Source organism: Phaenicophaeus curvirostris, chromosome 26 (genome assembly GCF_032191515.1).
Source record: "Phaenicophaeus curvirostris isolate KB17595 chromosome 26, BPBGC_Pcur_1.0, whole genome shotgun sequence".
Taxonomy (NCBI): domain Eukaryota; kingdom Metazoa; phylum Chordata; class Aves; order Cuculiformes; family Cuculidae; genus Phaenicophaeus; species Phaenicophaeus curvirostris.
The window spans coordinates 7,475,714-7,495,972 of NC_091417.1; positions in this window are offsets into that span (position 1 = coordinate 7,475,714).

Consider the following 20,259-nt stretch of genomic DNA (forward strand, 5'->3'; position numbering starts at 1 on the left):
TTGTAGCTTTTAGGCAGATTAAGGTAGTTGGGTAAGTGGTGGTTTTTGGCTTTTTTAGTTTTTTTTTTCTTTTTGTTCTTCTAAAGAAGCAGAGGTGTCTGTTGGAGGTATGAGCTTTGGAAGAGTCCAGGCGAAGCAGCACATACAGGTGTAACTATGGGGCTTTTTTGTCAGTAATTTTTGATTGGGTGTTGGAGGGGGCAAGATGTTTTTGGTATCTTTCTTTGTATTTTTTTCTGGGTGCTTTGCCTCGAGCTTTTGGTTATGGGATGATTTGTTGTTGTTCCTCATTCTGTGTGGCATGATGTATTGGTCCTAGGGGCTCTGCAGTTTGTAATGGGCACCTCGTGGGTGATAATAATCTGGAATGAAGTTTGTTGGCCTAGGGTAGGAAGTAGAGTCTGTGGGTTGGTGGAAGATAGAAGGGGCCAGGGGAGCCCTGGGAAGGGCTCAGGAGCACAGCTCCCAGGGAATAGCAACACAGAAGGGTCAGGGGGGTTAAAATATAGGGCAGGTCCTGTTAAGAAGGAGCCGGGTTCCTTCTCTGATACTTCAGGGGTAGAAAAGGGCTTTAATGGTTTGGGGAAAGGGAGATGGGTTCGTCAGTCTTTCTTGGGTCAGTTTGGTGGTCAGATGCAAGTGCCATTCAGGTGTCTGTTGTTCTAGTCTCTCTGTAGCCAATGAGGTAATGATGAGGTTGAGACACAAGTTGAAAATTATTAGTTACCCTAAGAAATGTCATCTCTAGGGCTTTGAGATCTCTGCTCCTTTATACCTTTTACTTATTGTGTTCCTCAACTAACTTCTTTGCGTGCATCCTGTCTCCATCCATCTGAATGTCCAGAGAAGAGTAATGTAGCTGGTGAGGGGGCTGGTGAACAAGCCTTATGAGGAGTGGCTGAGAGAGCTGGGGGTGTTTAGTCTGGAGAAGAAGAGGCTGAGGGGAGACTTCATTGCTCTCTGCAGCTACCTGAAAGGAGGTTGTGGAGAGGAGGGAGCTGGTCACCTCTCCCAAGGGACAGGGGACAGGACAAGAGGGAATAGCCTCAAGCTCTGCCAGGGAAGCTTCAGGCTGTACATCAGGAAAAAATATTTCACTGAAAGGGTTATTGGGGATGGGCAAAGGCTGCCCGAGGAGGTGGTAGAGTCACCTTCCCTGGAGGTGTTTAAAGGATGGGTGGATGAGATGGTGAGGGGCATTGTTTAGTGATTGATAAGAATAGTTGGACTCAATGATCCAATGGGTCTTTTCCAACCTGGTGATCCTATGAATATCAGAGACCTTGCTACTTAAAGGTATGGACTCTTTGCCTATCTACAGTGCAGGATTCTGCCGCTTGTTTCCCTTTAATTTCTCAGGGAAGAGATTGGATATTGTTTTGGCTCGTAACAGTTAGCAGCTGAGCAACTCTTCTTCATCTGGTCTGTGGGCACACAAGCCTCCCTTATTTAGTAGAGTTTTAGATTTTTCCTGAACTTACCAGTGAGGTTTGCTCTGTTATTGCTTACAGCAGTTGTTACCTTGCCCCTGTTAATCCATTGTGTTTTTTTACGGTCATTGAGTTTCCAATTTAGGTCTTAGAGTAGTCAATCCCACTGTTGCGAGTTTTTCATTGGCTGACTGCCTCTGTAATTCCAGTCTCCATTGCTGTGTGGTGAGTGTCCTGTGTTTTTAGGTCTTCTGTGTTAATAATCTTTACTGGGTTTTGATAAGAATATTTTTTTCAAGTTCTTCTTGTTCACTCCTACGACTAAAGTTTGGTTACTTCCTAAAATGCGGATTTCCGTGGCTCATCTTTCTTTTGTCCTGGGTATCACCACTACTGGTCCTACAACTTAAGTGGTGAGGAGGAGAGGAGAGGTAAGCAGAGGGCACAGAATATTGGGGTGCTGGTGAGGTAGTCAGGCTTATTCTCATCATTGTGGGGCTGATGGTGAGGAGGAAGTTGAGTATGTCTAGAAGAGCAAAGTGTTCTTTGGCAACATAGTATTTACTTTTGGTTTGGCAGGCACTGTGTGGGCCACCTTGGGAATGGGAAGAGCATTTGAGATGAGCTGGGTAGTAGGGAGAAGGAGCATGGGGCAGACTTCTCACAGGTGTGAGAGTAATTCTCTGAATTTAATTACCCTGAGTGATAACAGCTGCAGCATCTGACAGAAGAACTGCTGTGGAGCAAGTGAGTGGAAGAACATGGCAGTTAGGCAGAACAAGTTGTCATGTAAGGTGCTGACATTGATCAGTGCAATGCTGGCTGTTGGAGCTATTTTAGTTTTCTTGTAGATTGCAAAGTGGATCCTGGCAACTGTAGGATCATTCCAGGAAGCTGATGTTCTTGGAGTTTTTTTCTCCTGAGGAAGCCTCCTGGTGGTATGATAGCTAAGTTGAGGGACGGGGGCAGGGGTGGGGTATGACAGAGGGGAGAAGGCTGGGGATGGCAGGGAGGGGTTTTAAAAGTAGCCTAGGGGAGAGGGCTGTGCGGGAAGTGTCCCCTTTGGGCAGGGAGAGCTGGAGGGTGTTACTTCTCAGCCCAAAGCTAGCACGTTCCTGGCAGGGCCATTCCAGCTTGTCTGTGCCGTGTGCTTTATATTCTGTTTCTCTTTTACGTTTCTTAAGCCTTGATGTCCACTTTGCTTTAAAGGAATGCAGCATATGACTTGAGCAGCATCTCGAGGGTCTTGAATGCCTGTACTCATGGGTACAATACCAATTAGGCACTGTTCTTCTTGCATCATAACATAAGTGTGGATTGGCTTCATGTTTTCAAAGTTTCTAGTCAGCCATCTTTTCCCATGGCCTCGCAGCCTGTGTTGGTGGCCACAATCGCTAGTCATATATTTTCAAGGATCCCTGTTGACCTGAGACTTCTTCCATGCATCTTGTGCCTTTAGTCATTTAAAAGGTGATCCTTTCACGTACATCCTCCTGGTTTTGGCCACATCCCGTTGTAATGAGGGATCCTTTACGGCATGCCGGACATGCCTCGAGCACCATATCTAGGGTCCTGAATGCTCGTACTCATCAATGCACTGTTGATTGGGCACTGCTTTTCTTGCATCGTGCTCCTGAAGCCGGGATCGTTCTTGTGTTTTGGCACTGTGTTTTTCTGTTCATTTTTCTTGCAGATGCTGAAGAGGAACGCAGTGACTGCAGGATTATTTCTGTTAGCTGATGTGATTTGAGCTGCTTTGTCCAAGGACAGCTTCATTCGTGGCCCTCTGAAAGCTAAATTGAGAGACCGGAGTTGGGAAGCGGGAGGTGGGATGGGGCTAGCAGGGAGGGGTTTGGAAGGTAGCCTAGGCTGTGCAGGGAGAGTCCTCTTTGGGCAGGTGAAGGCAGAGGGGTCTACTTCTCAGCCCAAACCCTGCATGGGCAGGGCAGTTCCAGCCTGTATCTGTTGTTGTCTAGTTTGTGTAGTCACCGTGCCATGTCTGAAATTTTCTGCAGGTCTTGATGTTGTGTTTTGTGCTCAGGGCATGGCGGGCGTGCCTTGGGTGCCATGTCTAGGGTCCCAAATGCTCGTACTCATCAAGGCAGTGTCGATGGGGCACTGCTTTTCTTTCTTTGCATTTCTAAAGTGTGGATCACTCTTGTGTTTTAGAAGCATCCCGTCAGCTGTCTTCTGCTGCAGCCTTGCAGCCTGCCTCGCCATGCGGGATAGTTAGTCTTCTGTTTTGCTGGATCCCTGTTCTGGGACTTGTTCCGTCCATCCTCTGCATGTTTAGGACTTTAAAAGGGTTTCTTGCCCGTTCATCTTGCCAGTTGTGGCACCATCTCTTTGGAACCATGCACGGTTCTTCGCTTTTCCAGGGCTACCGTAGGTTGTTCCTCAGAGCCCTGTCCATTGCCTTGCCCATTGGCATGCGTGGTCCAGGTGTCCTCCTTGTTGCCGCGACTTTTCTTTTGTTCCCGGTTCACGACGTTGGTCTTATGTGTTGATGTTCTGCGTGTATTTGTGTCTGGTTGGAGCTGCTCTGCCAGGTGTGTAGAGGAGGCGATAAGCGTCAGCAGGGGTATAGTGGCCCGATTGTGTGCTTAACGTTTTGACGTGCCTAGACATTGCAGTCTAGGGGCATCCCTTATTTGCAGAACTAGCAGCCCTCGGTGTGGCGGGTGAGGAGGGTAGTTTCTGCTTGTCTCTGGAGCCACAGAGTGGGTCACCAAAACTGCATGGGAGCAGCCAGTGGAGCAGTAACGAAGGGGTTTGTATGTTGAGGGAGCGGCAATTAAAGCCTGTGCTTTAGTGTAGTACAAAAGCATGCTTTTTCTGTGGCAGGTGCCAAATGCAGCCTCAGAGGGGTGAAGCTTCTTGCTGATGTGTGGTCTGAGAGGTGAGGAGGTTGTTGTTCAAATAGGTGTGTTAGAGCCCCATAGTACGCAGCAAATCCATTGAGCATTGGCCTTTGGTTTTGTAGATGCTGTGTGGTCCGCTTTTAGAATGCAAAGAGCAGTTGAGGTGAACAGGGGAGTAGAGAGATGGAGCACGGGACTGATTTCTCAGAAGCACAATAGTAAATTTTCCATCTGTCTACCTGAAGTGCCCCTGGTGATGATGACTGCAGCATCCAATGTTTGAATTGGCATCAAATAGGTGAGCAGAATGCCTTGGCAGTTTTGCAGTGAGTGTAATACAAGATGTTGGCAGAGAGCAGTGTGATGATGACTTGGCACTGTGTTTTCTGTATGTTTTTGTTTTGGTTTTTTTTGCAGATTATTGTCCAAGACAATGTGAGAGTGCAGGATTTTTCCAGATAGTTGATGCAGTTTGGGTTTTTTCTGCCAAGGATATCTTCAGGCCCTCAGTCCTCAGAAAGTTAAGGGGGCTGTGGTTTTGGTCTGGGAAGAGAGCAGAATGTTGAGAATGGCAGGGAAGGGATTTAGCCTAGGGTAGAGGGTTGTGCAGGAAGAGTGCACCTTGTTACACGTTTGGAGAGGGGTTTAATTTTCAGCCCCAAGCTAGCGTGTACCAGGCAGGGCAGTTCCAGCCTATATCTGTCTTGTTGTTTAGATTGCGTAGACTCTGCTGTGTCTTAAATCTTCTGCAGGTCTTGATGTCATCTTTGCATTTGGTCCACATGTCATCTCTAGACTCTTGGATGTCTGTTCTTAGTAAGGTGCTGATCGGGCACTGCTTTTCTTGCTTTCTGATCTTCATGTACAGATAGGTCTTGCATTTTGGCAATTTCTGGTCAGTTGCCTATTGCGTAGGCATCACAGGACACATTAGCATCCTCAGCCCTTACTGTTCCATGTTCTTAAATAATGTCTGTGTTGTCTGTGTCATCTTTGTTTATTGTGACATCATTTTCATTTATAGTATCTGTGTCGTCTGATTCATCGGTGTCGTCTGTCTTCTGTGTCTATTGTGATATAATTGTCATTAATAATGTCTGTATGGTCTGTGTCACCTGATTCTATTGTGACATAATTCTAATATATATAATGTCTGTGTCGTCTCTGTCGTTTGTATCATATTTGTCTATTGTGACTTCATTGTCATTTCTAAATTCTGTTTTCTGAGTTGTCTGTGCCTATTGTGACATCATTTTCATTTGTAGTGTCTGTGTTTTCTGTGTCTAGTGTGACATCGTCATATATAATATCTGTGTGGTCTCTGTTGTCTGTGCCTATTGTGACATCATGCTAATTTTTAATGTCTGTCATCTGTGTCTATTGTGACATCATTGTAATTAATAATGTCTGTGTCGTCGGTGTCGTCTGTGTCTATTGTGACATCATTTTCATTGATTATGTCTGTGTTGTCTTTGTCTATTGTGACATCTTATCATTTATAATATCTGTGTCGTTTGTATCATCAGAGTCTATTGTGAAATCCGTGTCATTTATAATGTCTCTCTTCTTTTAAAACTGTGTTGTCTCTGCTGTGTCTATTGTGACATCATTATCTTTTAGAAAGTCTTTGTTGTATCTGTCGACTGTGTCGTCTGTGTCTATTGTGACATCATTTTCATTTGTAGTGTCTGTGTCATCTGTGTCGTCTGTCTCTATTTTGACATCATTTTCATTAATAATGTCTGTGTCATCTGTGTTGTCTGTCGGCTGTGTCGTCTTTGTCTATTGTGACATCTATGTTATTTATAATGACTGTATCATCTGTGTGTTCTTTCTCTATTGCGACATCATAGTCATTTATAATGTCTTTGTCATCTGTGTATTCTGTGTCTATTGTGACATCATTGTCATTAAAAATGTCTGTGTCGTCTGTATCTTCTGTGTCTATTGTTACATAATTGTCATTTATAATGTCTATGCCGTCTCTGTCGTCTGTGTGTATTGTGACATCGTTGTCATTTTTTATGTGTCTTCATTGTCGTCTGTGTCTATTGTGACATCATTTTTATTTATATTGTCTGTTTCCTCTGTGTCTATTTTGACATCATTGTCATTTATAATGTCTGTGTCATCTCTGTCTATTTTGACATCATTGTAATTTATAATGTCTGGGTCGTCTGTGTCATCTTTGTTTATTGTGACATCATTTTCATTTGTAATATCTGTGTCGTCTGTGTTTATTGTGACATCATTTTTGTTTATAAAGTCTTTGTCGTCTGTGTCGTCTTTTTCATCTGTTTTTATCGTGGTATCATTTTCATTTGTAATATCTATGTCCTCTGTGTCCTGTGTGTTGTCTGTGTTTATTTTGAAATCCATGTCATGTATAATGTCCGTGTCCTCTGTGACCTCTGTGTCTATTGTGACATCCATGTCACTTATAATGTCTGTGTTGTCTGTGTCTATTTTTACATAATTGTCATTCATAAGGTCTTTGCCGTCTCTGTCGTCTTTGTATATTGTGACATCATTGTCAGTTTTAATGTGTGTCTTCTGTGTTGTCTGTGTCTATTGTGACATCATTTTCATTTATGTCTGTGTCGTTTGTGTCTTCTGTGTTGTGTCTGTCGTCTGTGTCTATTGTGACTTCATTGTCATTAATAATCTCTATGTCTTCTTTTTTTCTGTGTCGATTGTGTCGTCTTTTTTGTCTGTGTTTATTATGACATCATTGTAATTTATAAAGTCTGTGTTGTCTGAGGCGTCTGTGGCATCTGAGGCGTCTGTTGCTTCTGTGTCTATTTTGAAATAATTGTCATTTATAATATCTATTTTGTCGGTGTCTATTGTGATTTCATTGTCATTAAAAATGTCTGTGTTGTTGGTGTCATCTGTGTCTACTGTGACATCATTGTCATTTATAGTGTCTGTGTAGTCTGTGTCCTCTGTCTTTTGTGACATCCTTGTCATTTATACAGTCTGTGTTGTCTGTGTCTATTGTGACATCATTTTCAATTATTATGTCTCGGTCGTTTCTGTCTTTCCCGTGTTCTGTGTTGTCTGTGTCTATTGTGACATCATTGTAATTTATAATGTCTGTGTCGTCTGTGTGTATCGTGACATACTTGTAATTTATAATATCTGTGTCGTCTGTGTAGTCTGTGTCTATTGTGATATCATTTTCATTTATAATGTTTGTGTTGTCTCTGTCTATAGTAACATCATTTTCGTTAATTATGTCTGTCTTTTGTGTCGTCTTTGTATATTGTGACCTCATTGTCATTTATAATGTCTGTGTAGTCTGTGTAATCTGTGTCGTCTGTGTCTCTTGTGATATCATTGTCATTAATGATGATTGTGTAGTGTGTGTTGTCTCTGTCTATTGTGACATCATTTTAATTTATAATGTCTGTGTCGTCTGTCTTGTCTGTGTGGTCTGTGTTTACTTTGACATATTTCTCATATATAATGCCTGAGTAGTCTGTTTTGTCTGTGTCATCTGTGTCAATTGTGACATCATTGTCATTTATTTTGTCTGTGTCATCTGTGTCTGTTGTGATATCATTGTCATAAATAATATGTGTCTATTGTGAAAACATTGTCATTTATAACGTCTGTGTCGTCTGTGTTGTCTGGGTCTTCTGTAACTATTTTGGCATCTTTTTCATTTATATTGTGGGCGTCTTCTTTGTCATCTGTATAGTCTGGGTCGTCTGTGACCTCTGTTTCTATTGTGACATCATTGTCATTTGTAATGTCTCTGTCGTCTGTGTTGTCTCTCTATTGTGACATTACTTTCATTAATAATATCTGTGTTGTCTCTGTCGTCTGTATCTATTGTAACATCATTGTCATTTATAAAGTCTGTGTCGTCTGTGTCTATTTTGACATTGTTGTCATTTATAATATCTGTGTCGTCTGTGTTTTGTGACATCGTTGTCATTTATAATGTCTTAGTCGTCTATGTTGTCTGTGTCAATTGTGACATAATTTTAATTTATAAAGTCTGTGTCGTCTGTGTCTATTGTGACATCTTTGTCATTTATAATGTCCGTCCTTTGTTTCGTCTGTGTCTGTTGTGACATAAAAGAAAATTATAATGTCTGTGTCTTCTTTCTCGTCTGTGTCTTCTTTGTCGTCTGTGTCTATCGTGACATCATTGTCATTTATAATGTCTGTGTCATCTGTGTATGTTTTGACATCATTGTCATTTATGTCTGTGTTGTCTCTTTATATTGTGACATCATTTTCATTTATAATGTGTGTCTTCTGTCTCGTCTGTGTGTATTTTGAAACAATTTTCATGTATAATGTCTGTGTCATCTTTGCCTACTTTGACATCATTGTCATTTTTAATGTCTGTGTGTTCTGGGTCGTCTGTGTCTATTGTGATATTGTCATGTATAATATCTTGTCATCTGTGTCGTTTGTGTCTATTGTGACATCATTTTCATTTATACTGTCTGTGTGGTCTGTGTCATATTTGTCTATTGTGACATCAATGTTATTTATAATGTCTGTGTCGTTTGTGTCATCAGGGTCATCTGTGTCATCTGTTATATCATTTTCATTTATACTGTGTCATCTCTCTTTATTGTGACATCATTGCCATTTATAACATCTGTGTCGTCTCTTTACTTCTGTGCCTATTGTGAAATCACTGTCATTTACAAAATCTCTCTTGTCTGTGTCATCTGTGTCTATTGTGACAACATTGTCATTTATAATGTCTTTGTCTTCTGTGTCATCTGTGTCTATTGTGAAATCGTTGTTGTTTATAACGTGTGTATCGTCTCTGTTGTATGTGTCTATTGTGACATCGTAATTTACACAATCTGTGTAGTCGTCGTCTGTGTCTATTGTGACATCATTCTCATTTATAATGTCTGTGTCTTCTGTCTATTGTGACATCGTCATTTATAATGTCTTTGTGGTCTGTGTGGTCTGTCTCTATTGTGACATCATTATCATTTATAATGTATGTGTAGTCTGTGTCATCTGAGGCTATTGTGACATTATTTTCATTTATTATGTCTATGTCGTCTGTGTCATCTGTGTCTCTTGTGATGTCATTGTCATTAATGATGATTGTGTAGTATGTGTCATCTGTGTCTATTGTGACATCATTATCATTTGTACTGTCTGTTTCACCTGTGTCTTTTGTGACATCATTTTAATTTATAATGTCTGTGTCGTCTTTCTCGTCTGTGTGGTCTGTGTCTATTGCTACATATTTTTCATTTATAATATGTGTGTCTGTGTCATCAGAGTCTATTATGGTATCATAGAAGACAGACATTATAAATGACTGTGTCGTCTTTGTCATCTGTGTATATTGTGACATAATTGTCAATTATAATGTCTGTGTCGTCTGTCTATTGTGACATCTTTGTAATTTATAATGCCTGTGTCGTCTGTGTCTATTGTGACATCATTGTCATTTATAATGTCTCTGTCATCTGTGTCATCTCCGTCTATTGTGAAATCTTTGTCATTTATAATGTCTTTTTCATCTGTGTCGTGTTTTTCATCTGTGTAGTCTGTGTCTTTTGTGATATCAGTGTCATTTATAATGTCTCTGTCATCTGCCGTCTGTATTTTCTGTGTCGTCTCTGTTGTCTGTGTCTATTGTGAAATCATCGTCATTTATAATGACTGTGTCGTCTGTTTCGTCTTTGTCTATTTTGACATAATTTTCATTTATAACATCTGTCGTCTATGTCTATTGTGACATCATATTCATTTGTAGGGTCTGTGTCCTCTGTGTCATCTGTGTCTATTGTGACATCATTGCCATTTATAATGTCTGTGTCTTCTGTGTCTACCTTGATAGGATTTTATGTTATAACATCTGTGTCATCTGTGTTGTCTCTATCTATTGTGACACAATTGTCATTTATAATGTCTGGGTCGTCTCTCTCTATGGTGACATCATTGTAATTTATGTTGTCTGTGTCGTCTGTCTTGTCTGGGTCTATTGTGACATCACTGCCATTTATAATATCTGTGTTGTCTGTTTCCTCTGTATTGTCTCTGTCGTCTGAGTCTATTGTGACATCATTGTCATTTATAATGTCTGTGTCTTCTGTGTCATCTGTGTTGTCTGTGTCGTCTGTGTGTATTGTGACATTATTTTCATTTATATTGTCTTTTTCGTCTGTCTTGTCTGGGTCTATTGTGATATCACTGCCATTTATAATATCTGTGTCATCTGTTTCCCCTCTATTGTCTCTGTCGTCTGAGTCTATTGTGACATCCTTGTCATTTATAATGTATTTGTCTTCTGTGTCGTCTGTGTCTATTGTTACATCATTGTCATTTATAATGTCTATGTCATCTGTGTCTATTGTGATGACATTGTCATTTATACTGACTCTCTAATCTGTGTCTATTGTGACATCTTTTTCATTTTTAATGTTTGTGTCGTCTGTGTCTATTGTGACATCATCTGCGTCGTCTCTGTTTATTGTGACGTAATTGAAATTTATAATATCTCTGTCGTCTGTGTCATCTGAATCGTCTGTCTGTCTATCGTGATATAGTTTTCATTTATAATGTCTTTGTCGTCTGTGTCTATTGTGACGTCATTGTCATTTGTAATGTATGTGTCGTCTGTGACGTCTGTTTCTATTGTGATAAATTATTCTTTAACAATGTCTTTCTTGCATATCTCGTCTCTGTCCTCTGTGTCTATTGTGACATCATTGTCATTTATAATATCTGTGTCGTCAGTATTGTCTCTTTCGTCTGTGTCGTGTGTGTCTATTGTGAAGTCACTTTCATTTATAATGTCTGTGTTGTCTATGTCTATTTTGAATTCATTTTCATTTATAATGTCTCAGTCGTCTCTGTCGTCTGTATCAATTGTGACATAATATTCATTTATAAATTTTTCTTAGTCTCTGTCTATTGTGACATCATTGTCATTTATAATGTATGTGTCGTCTATGTCTATTATGACATAATTTTCTTTAATCATGTCTTTTTTGCATATTTTGTCTCTGTCCTCTCTGTTGTCTCTGTCATCTGTGTCTATTGTGGCATCATTGTCATTTATAATGTCTTTGTCGTCTGTGTCTTCTGGTCTATTACGACATCATTGTCATTTATAGTGTCTGTGTCATCTCTTTCATCTATGTCTATTGTGACATCATTTTCTTTAATAATGTCTTTGTTGCATATGTCATCTCTATCCACTGCGTCATCTGTGTCGTCTGTGTCTCTTGTGACATCATTGTCATTTATAATGTCTGTCTTGTCTGAGTCGTCTGTGTCTATGGTGACATCATTGTCATTTATAATTTCTGTGTGGTATGTGTCTACTGTGTCGTCTATGTCTATGGTGACATCATTGTCATTTATGATGTCTGTCTCGTCTTTGTCTTTTGTGACATCTTTGACATTTATAATGTCTGTGTCTTATGTGTTTATCGTAACATCATTTTAATTTTTATGTCTTTGTCGTCTGTGTCGTCTCCGTCTGCGGTGACATCATTGTCATTTATCATGTTGGTGTCGTCTGTGCTGTCTGAGTCTATCTTGACATCATTGTCACTTATAATGTCTTTGTTGTCTGTGTCGTCTGTGTCTATTGTGACATCATAGTCATTTATCATGTCTGTGTCACTTGTGTGTGTTGTGACATCATTGTCATTTAAGTAAGGGAAGCAGGATGCATGTAAGTCCTATACCATTGGTTTTATAGTTTATAATTTTTTTCGGATTGATGGCCTCCACATGCCCTGTGAACATGCCATGATTATTTTTCTGATCTTACGCATTTATATATCAGATATATTTTTCTCAGGTTTTGAGACAAAAAAGGGGGAAAGAAAAGGAAACGAATAAATGAAAATATTTAAACACACTCTGGGTGCCTTAACTGCCAACTTTCAAGGTTGGGCATGATGACCCGGTGGGTCTCTTCAGACCTGGTTATTCTATGATTCCATGATTTATAACGTCTGTGTCTATTGTGTCAACATTTTAATTTGTAATGTCTGTGTCGTCTCTGTCATCATTGTCATTAATGTCGTCTGTCATCTGTGTGTATTTTGACATCATTTTCATTTATAATGTCTGTGTGGTCTGTGTTGTCTCTGAGGTCTGTGTCTATTGTGACGTCGATGTCATTAATAATATATGTGTGTCTGTGTCTATTGTGACATCATTGTCATTTCTATTGTCTGTGTGGTCTGTGTCGTCTCTGTCTATTGTGACATCATTGTCGTTTATAATGTCTTTGTTGTCTGTGTCTTCTGTATCTATTGTGACAACATTTTCATTAATAATGTCTTTGTCATCTTTGTCGTCTCTGTTGTCTGTGTCTATTTTGACATCTTTATCATACATAATGTTTGTGTCGTCTGTGTTGTCTTTGTCTATTATGACTTCATTGTCATTTATAATGACTTTTTCTTCTGTGTCATCTGTGTTGTCTTTGTCGTCTGTGTCTATTGTGACATCATCATTATTTATAAAGTCTGAGTCATCTGCGTCATCTGGGTCATGTTTCTATTGTGACACCTTTGTCATTTATAATGTCTTTGTCGTATGTCATCTCTGTCATCTGTGTCGTCTGTGTCAATTTTGACATCACTGTCATTTATAACTCTCTTTTGTCTGTGTCGTCTCTGTCTAGTTTGACATCATTGTCATTTATAATGTCTTTGTAGTCTCTGTCGTCTGTATCGTATGTGTCTATTGTTACTTAATTATCACTTATAATATGTGTTGAGTGTGTCTATTGTGACATCATAGCCATTTATAATGTCTGTGACGTCTGTGTCGTCTGTCTCTATTGTGAAATCCTTGTCATTTATACTGTCTGTATCGTCTGTGTCTGTTGTGACATTATTTTAATTTACCATGTCTGTGTCGTCTATGACTATTGTGACGTTATTGTTGTTTATAATGTCTGTGTCGTCTGTGCCTGTTGTGAAATCGTTGTCATTTATAATGTCTGTGTCATTTGTGTCTTTTGTGACATCATTGTCATTTATAGTGTCTGTGAAGTCTGCGTCATCTGTGTGTATTGTGACAACATTGTCATTTATTACATGAGTGTCCTCTGTGTCATCTGTGTTGTCTGTGTCTAGTGTGACTTAGTTTTTATTTATAATATCTTTGTAGTCTGTGTCGACTCTGTCGTCTCAGTCGTCTGTGTCTATTGTGACATCATTGTCATTTATAATGTCTGTGTAATCTGTGTCGTCTCTGTTTGTTTCATCAGTGTCATGTATAATGTCTGTGTCGTCTGTGTTTATTTTGCCATAATTTTCATTTATAATGTCTGTGTCTTTTGTGTCATGTTTGTCTTCTGTGCCGTCTATGTCTATTTTGACATCATTTTCATTTATAATGTCTGTGTCGTCTGTGTCTACTCTGACATCATTGTCATTTATAATGTCTGTGTCGTGTGTGTCGTCTGTGTCTACTGTGAAATCATTTTCATTTATAATGGTTTTGTCTTCTGTGTCGTTTCTGTTGTCTGTGTCTATAGTGACATCATTTTCATTAATAATGTCTGTGTCGTTTGTGTGGTCTTTGTCTATTGTGACATCATTGTCATTTATAATGTCTGTATTGTTTGTGTCTATTTTGACAACTTTGTTTTTTATAATGTCTGTGTCTTCTGTATCATCTGTGTCTACTGAGATATCATTTTCATTTATAATATCTGTGTCATCTGTTTCCATTGTGACATCGATATTTAAAAGTGTCTGTGTTGTCTGTGTCTATTGTGACATCATTGTCATTTGTAGCGTCTGTGTCCTCTGTGTCGTCTGTCTCTTTTGACATCATTGTCGTTAATAATGTCTGTGTCATCTGTGTTCTCTATGTCGGCTGTTGCGTCTGTGTCTATTGTGACATCATTGTTATTTATAATGACTATCATCTGTGCGGTCTTTCTCTATTGCGACATCATAGTCATTTATAATATCTTTGTCGTCTGTGTATTCTGTGTCTATTGTGACATCATTGTCATTAGTAATGTCTGTGGTATCTGTGTCATGATAGTCTATAGTGACATCATTGTCATTTAAAATGTCTGTGTCGTCTGTGTCTATTGTGACATCATTTTGATTTGTAGTGTCTTTGTCATCTGTGTCGGCTGTGTCTTCTGTGTCTATTGTGTCATCATTTTCATTTATAATGTGATTGTCTTCTGTATCGTCTTTGTCTTTTGTGACATCTATGTTATTTACAATGACTGTATCATCTGTGTGGTCTTTCTCTATTGCGACATCATAGTCATTTATAATATCTTTGTCGTCTGTGTATTCTGTGTCTATTTTGACATCATTGTCATTAGTAATGTCTGTGGTATCTGTGTCATGATAGTCTATAGTGACATCATTGTCATTAAAAATGTCTGTGTCGTCTGTATCTTCTGTGTCTATTGTTACATAATTGTCATTTATAATTGTCTTTGCTGTCTCTGTCGTCTGTGTATATTGTGACATCATTGTCATTTTTTATGTGTGTCTTCTGTGTCGTCTGTGTCTGTCGTGACATCATTGTCAATTATAATGTCTGTGTCTTCGATATGGTCTGTCTATTGTGAAATCGTCATTTATAATTTCTTTGTCATCAGTATCATCTCTGTCATATTTGTCTATTGTGACATCATTGCCTTTTATAATAACTCTGCCCTCTGTGCTGTCTCTGTCTTCTGTGACATCATTGTCATTTATAATATCTGTGTCTTTAATGTCGTCTGTTTCTATTGTGAAATCCTTGTCATTTATAATGTATCTCGTCTTTGTATTCTGTGTCGTCTGTGCTGTCTGTGTCTATTGTGACATCCTTGTCATATATAATGTCTGTGTCATCTGTGTCTATTGTGACATATTTCTCATTTATAATGTCTGTGTAGTCTGTCGTCTGTGTCTTCTGTGACATCATTTTCATTTATAATGTCTGTGTCGTGTGTGTCGTCTGTGTCTACTGTGAAATCGTTACCATTTATATTATCTTTGTCTGTGTCTATTGTGACATCATTGTAATTTATATTATCTGTGTCCTCTGTGTCGTCTGTGTCTATGGTGACATCATTGTCATTCATGTCTCTGTCATCTATATCGTCTGTGTCTTCTGTGTCTATTGTGACATCATTTTCACTTATAAAGTCTTTGTCGTCTCTGTCTTCTGTGTTGTCTTTTTCGTCTGTCTTTATTGTGAAAACATTTTCGACATCTGTGTTGTCTGTGTCGTCTGTCGCGTCTGTGTCTATTTTGAAATCTATGTCATTTATAATGTCTGTGTCCTCTGTGTCGTCTGTGTCTATTATGACATCATGGTCAGTTATAATGTCTGTGTCGTCTCTGTCGTGGGTGTCTATTGTGACCTCATTTTCATTTATATTGTCTGTGTCTATTGTGACATCATTGTCATTTACTATGTCTCTGTCGTCTGTGTCTATTTTGACATCATTGTTATTTATAATGTCTGTGTCGTCTGTGTCTATTGTGTCATCATTTTCATTTATAATGACTGTCGTCTGTGTCTTGTGCGTCGTCTGTGTCGTCTCTGTGTATTGTGACATGACTCTCATTTATAATGTCTGTGTCTATTGTGACATCCTTGTCAAATATATTGTCTGTGTCATCTTTCTCGTCTTTGTCTATTTTGCCATCATTGTCACTAACAATGTCTGTGTTGTTGGTGTCGTCTGTGTCTATTGTGACATTGTTGTCATTTATAATGTCTGTGTCTTCTGTGTTGTCTGTGTCTCTCGTGACATCATTAACATTTACAATGTCTGTGTCATATGTGTCGTTTGTGTCGCCTGTGTCTATTATGACATCATAGTCATTTATAATGTCTGTCGTCTGTGTTATCCATGACTATTGTTACATCTTTATAATTTATAATGTCTGTGTCGTCTCTGTTTATTTTGATGTCATTGTCCTTTACGTCTTTTTCCTCTGTGTTGTCTGTGTCTATTGTGACATCATTGTAATTTGTAATGTCTCTGTCATCGGTGCCATCTTTGTCTATGGTGATATCATTGTGATTTATAATGTATGTGTTATCTGTGTCGTATCATCATAATGTATGTGTCATCTTTGTCTGTGTCGTATGTGAATATTGTGACATCATTGTCATTTATAATGTCTGTGGCGTCTTTGTCTATTGTGACATCTTTGTCATTTATAACGTCTGTGTCGTCACAGTCGTCTCTGTTTTCTGTGTCTATTTTGACATCATTTTAATTTAAAATATCTGTGTCTTCTGTGTCTATTTTGATGTCATTTTCATTAAAAATGTCTGTGTCTTCTGTGTCGTCTGTATCTTCAGTGTGTAGTTTTACATAATTGTCATTTGTAATTCCTGTGTCTTCTGTCGTCTGCGTCTATTGTTACAGCATTGCCATTTATGATGTTTGTCATCTGTGTCTATTGTGACATCATTGTCATTTATAATGTCTGTGTCATCTGTATCGTCTGAGTGTATTGTTACGTAATTATCATTTATAAAGTCTGTTTCGTCTGTCGTCTGTGTCTATAGTGACATCATTATTACTTATAATGTCTGTCGTCTGTGTCATCTGTTGTCTCTGTCTATTGTGACATTGTCATTTATAATGCCTGTGTCATCTGTGTCGTCTCTGTTTATTGTGACATCAGTGTCATATATAATGTCTGTGTTGTCTGTGTTTATTTTGCCATAATTGTCATTTATAATGTCTGTGTCTTTTGTGTCATTTGTGTCATCTGTGTTGTCTGTGTCTATTGTGACATCATTGTCATTTATACTGTCTGTGTTGTCTCTGATGTCTGTGCCGTCTGTGTCTACTGTGAAATAATTGTCATTTATAATGGTTTTGTCTTCTGTGTCGTTTCTGTCGTCTGTGTCTATAGTGACATCATTGTCATTTACAATGTCTGTGTCGTCTATGTCTATTGTGATATCATTTTCATTAATAATGTCTGTGTCTTTTGTGTCGTCTTTGTCTATTGTGATATAATTGTCATTTATAATGTCTGTATTGTTTGTGTTTATTTTGACAACATTGTCATTTATAATGTCTGTGTCTTCTGTATCGTCTGTGTCTATGTTGAACATAATTGTCATTCATGTCTCTGTCGTCTATCGTTTGTGTCTTCTGTGTCTATTGAGACATCATTTTCATTTATAACATCTGTGTTATCTGTGTTGTCTGTGTCCTTTGTGTGGTCTGTGGCGTCTGTTTCTATTTTGAAATCATTGTCATTTATAATGTCTCTCTTGTCTTTTAAAACTGTGTCATCTCTGCTGTCTGTGTCTATTGTGACATCATTCTCATTTATAATGTCTGTGTCGTCTGTGTCTATTATGAAATCATTATCATTTTTAATGTCTGTGTAATCTGTGTCGTCTGTGTGTATTTTGACATCATTGTCATTTATGTCTTTGTCGTCTGTGTCTTCTGTGTCTATTGTGACATTATTGTCGTTTGTAATGTCTGTGTCATCTTTTTCTATGGTGACATCGTTGTCATTTAAAATGTCTTTGTCGTCTGTGTCTATTGTGACATCATTGTTATTTATAATGTCTGTGTCTATAGTGACATCATAGTCAATTATAATGTCTCTCTCGTCTGCGTCGTCTGTTTCAATTGTGATATCTCTGTCATTTATAGTGTCTGTGTCATCTGTGTCCTCTGTTTCTATTCTGACATAATATTAATTTACAATATCTGTGTCATCTCTGTAGTCTCTGTTGTCTGAAGTCTGTGTCTATTGTGACATCCTTGTCATTTATAATGTCTCTTTCTTCTGTGTCATCTCTGTCGTCTTTGTCTTCTGTGTATAATTTGACACGATTGTCATTATAATGTCTGTGTCGTCTGTTGTCTGTGTCCGTTTTGAAATTTTTGTCATTTATAATGTCTGTGACGTCTCTGTTTATTGTGACATCATTGTCATGTTTAAAGTCTGTGTCTATTGTGAAATCTATTTCATTTATAATGTCTGTGTGGTCCGTGTCATCTGTGTCTATTGTGACATCAGTGTCATTTATACTGTCTGTGTCTGTATCGTCTGTGTCTATTTTGGCATCATTGTCATGTATAACATCTGTTATCTGCGTCTCTTGTGACATCATTGTCATTTATAATGTCTGTGTCGTCCATGTCTATTGTGACATCAATTTAATTTATAATGACTTTGTCATCTGTACTGTCAATGTCTATTGCGACATCATTTTCTTTTATAGTGTTTGTGTTGTTTGTGTCATCTCTGTCGTCTTTATCGTCTGTGTCTATTGTGATATTGTTGTCATTTTTAAAGTCTGTGTCATATGTGTCATCTGTGTGTCTTGTCACATCATTGCCATTTATAATGTCTGTGTCGTCGGTGTCTATTTTTACATCATTGTCATTTATAATATCAGTGTCATCTGTGTCGTCTATGTCTATTTTGATATCATTGTCATTTATAATGTCTGTGTTGTCTGTGTCTATTGTGACATCATTTTCATTTCTAATGTCTATGTTGTCTTGTCGTCTGTGTCTATTTTGACATCATTGTTATTTATAATGTCTGTGTCGTCTGTGTCGTTTTTGTCATCTTTTTCTATTGTGACGTCATTGTCATTTATAATGTCTGTGTCTTCTTTGTTGTGACATCATTTTCAATTATAATGTCTATGTCGCCTTTGTCGTCTGTGTAATCTTTGTCTATTTTGGCATCATTGTCATTTTTAATGTCTGTGTCGTCTGTGTCTATTTTGACATCATTTTCATATATAATATCTCTGTGGTCTGTTTCTTCTGTGTCTATTGTGACATCATAGTTGTTTATAATTTCTGTGTCGTCCGTATCTATTGTGACATCATTGTCATTTATAAGGTCTGTGTCTATTGTGACATCGTTTTACTTTATAATATCTGTGTCTTCTGGGTCATCTGTGTTATCTGTGTCTATTGTGACATCATTGTCATTTATAATGTCTGTGTCGTCTCTGTCTATTGTGAAAACAATTTCATTTATAATGATTTGACGTCAGTGTTGTCTGTGTCGTCTGTGTCTGTTGAGACATCATTTTCATTTACAATGTCTGTATCGTCTGTATAGTTTGTGTCTTTTGTAACATCATTTTCATTTATAATGTTTGTGTTGTCTCTGTCGTCTGTTTCTATTTTAACATCATTGTCAATTATAATATCTGTTTCGTCTTTGTCTATTTTGACATCATTGCCATTTATACTGTCTGTGTAGTCTGTGTATTGTGACATCATTGTCGTTAATAATATCTGTGTCGTTGGTGTCATCTGAGACTCTTGTGTCTATTGTGATATCGTTGTCATTTATAATGACATTTTTGTCTGTGTCGTCTGTGTCAATTTTGACCTAATTCTTTTTTTTAATTTCTGTGTCTTCTGTGTCTTTTGTGACATCATTGTCATTTATAATGTCTGTGTCGTCTTTGTCTATTTTGAAATCATTTTTATTTATAATGTTTGTGTTGTCTTTGTCGTTTTTGTCGTCTTTTTCTGTTGTGACGTCATTGTCATTTATAATGTCTGTGTCTTCTTTGTTGTGACATCATTTTCAATTATAGTGTCTGTGTCGTCTTTGTCGTCTGTGTAATCTTTGTCTTTTTTGGCATCACTGTCATTTATAATGTCTGTGTCTTCTGCGTCGTCTGTGTCTATTGTGACATCATTTTCATTTATAATATCTCTGTGGTCTGTGTCGTCTGTGTATATTGTGACATTATAGTCATTTATAATATCTGTGTCTTTTGTGTCATCTGTGTCGTCTTTGTCTATTGTGAAATCATTTCCATTTATAAAGTCTATGTCGTCTCTGTCGTCTGTATCTATTGTAACATCATTGTCATTTATAATGTCTGTCATCTGTTTCTGTTGGGATATCATTGTCATTTATAATGTTTCTGTGTCTTCTGTGGCCTCATTTTTATTTAGAATTACTGTCGTCTGTGTCGTCTCTATCGTCTGTATCGTCTGTGTCTATTGT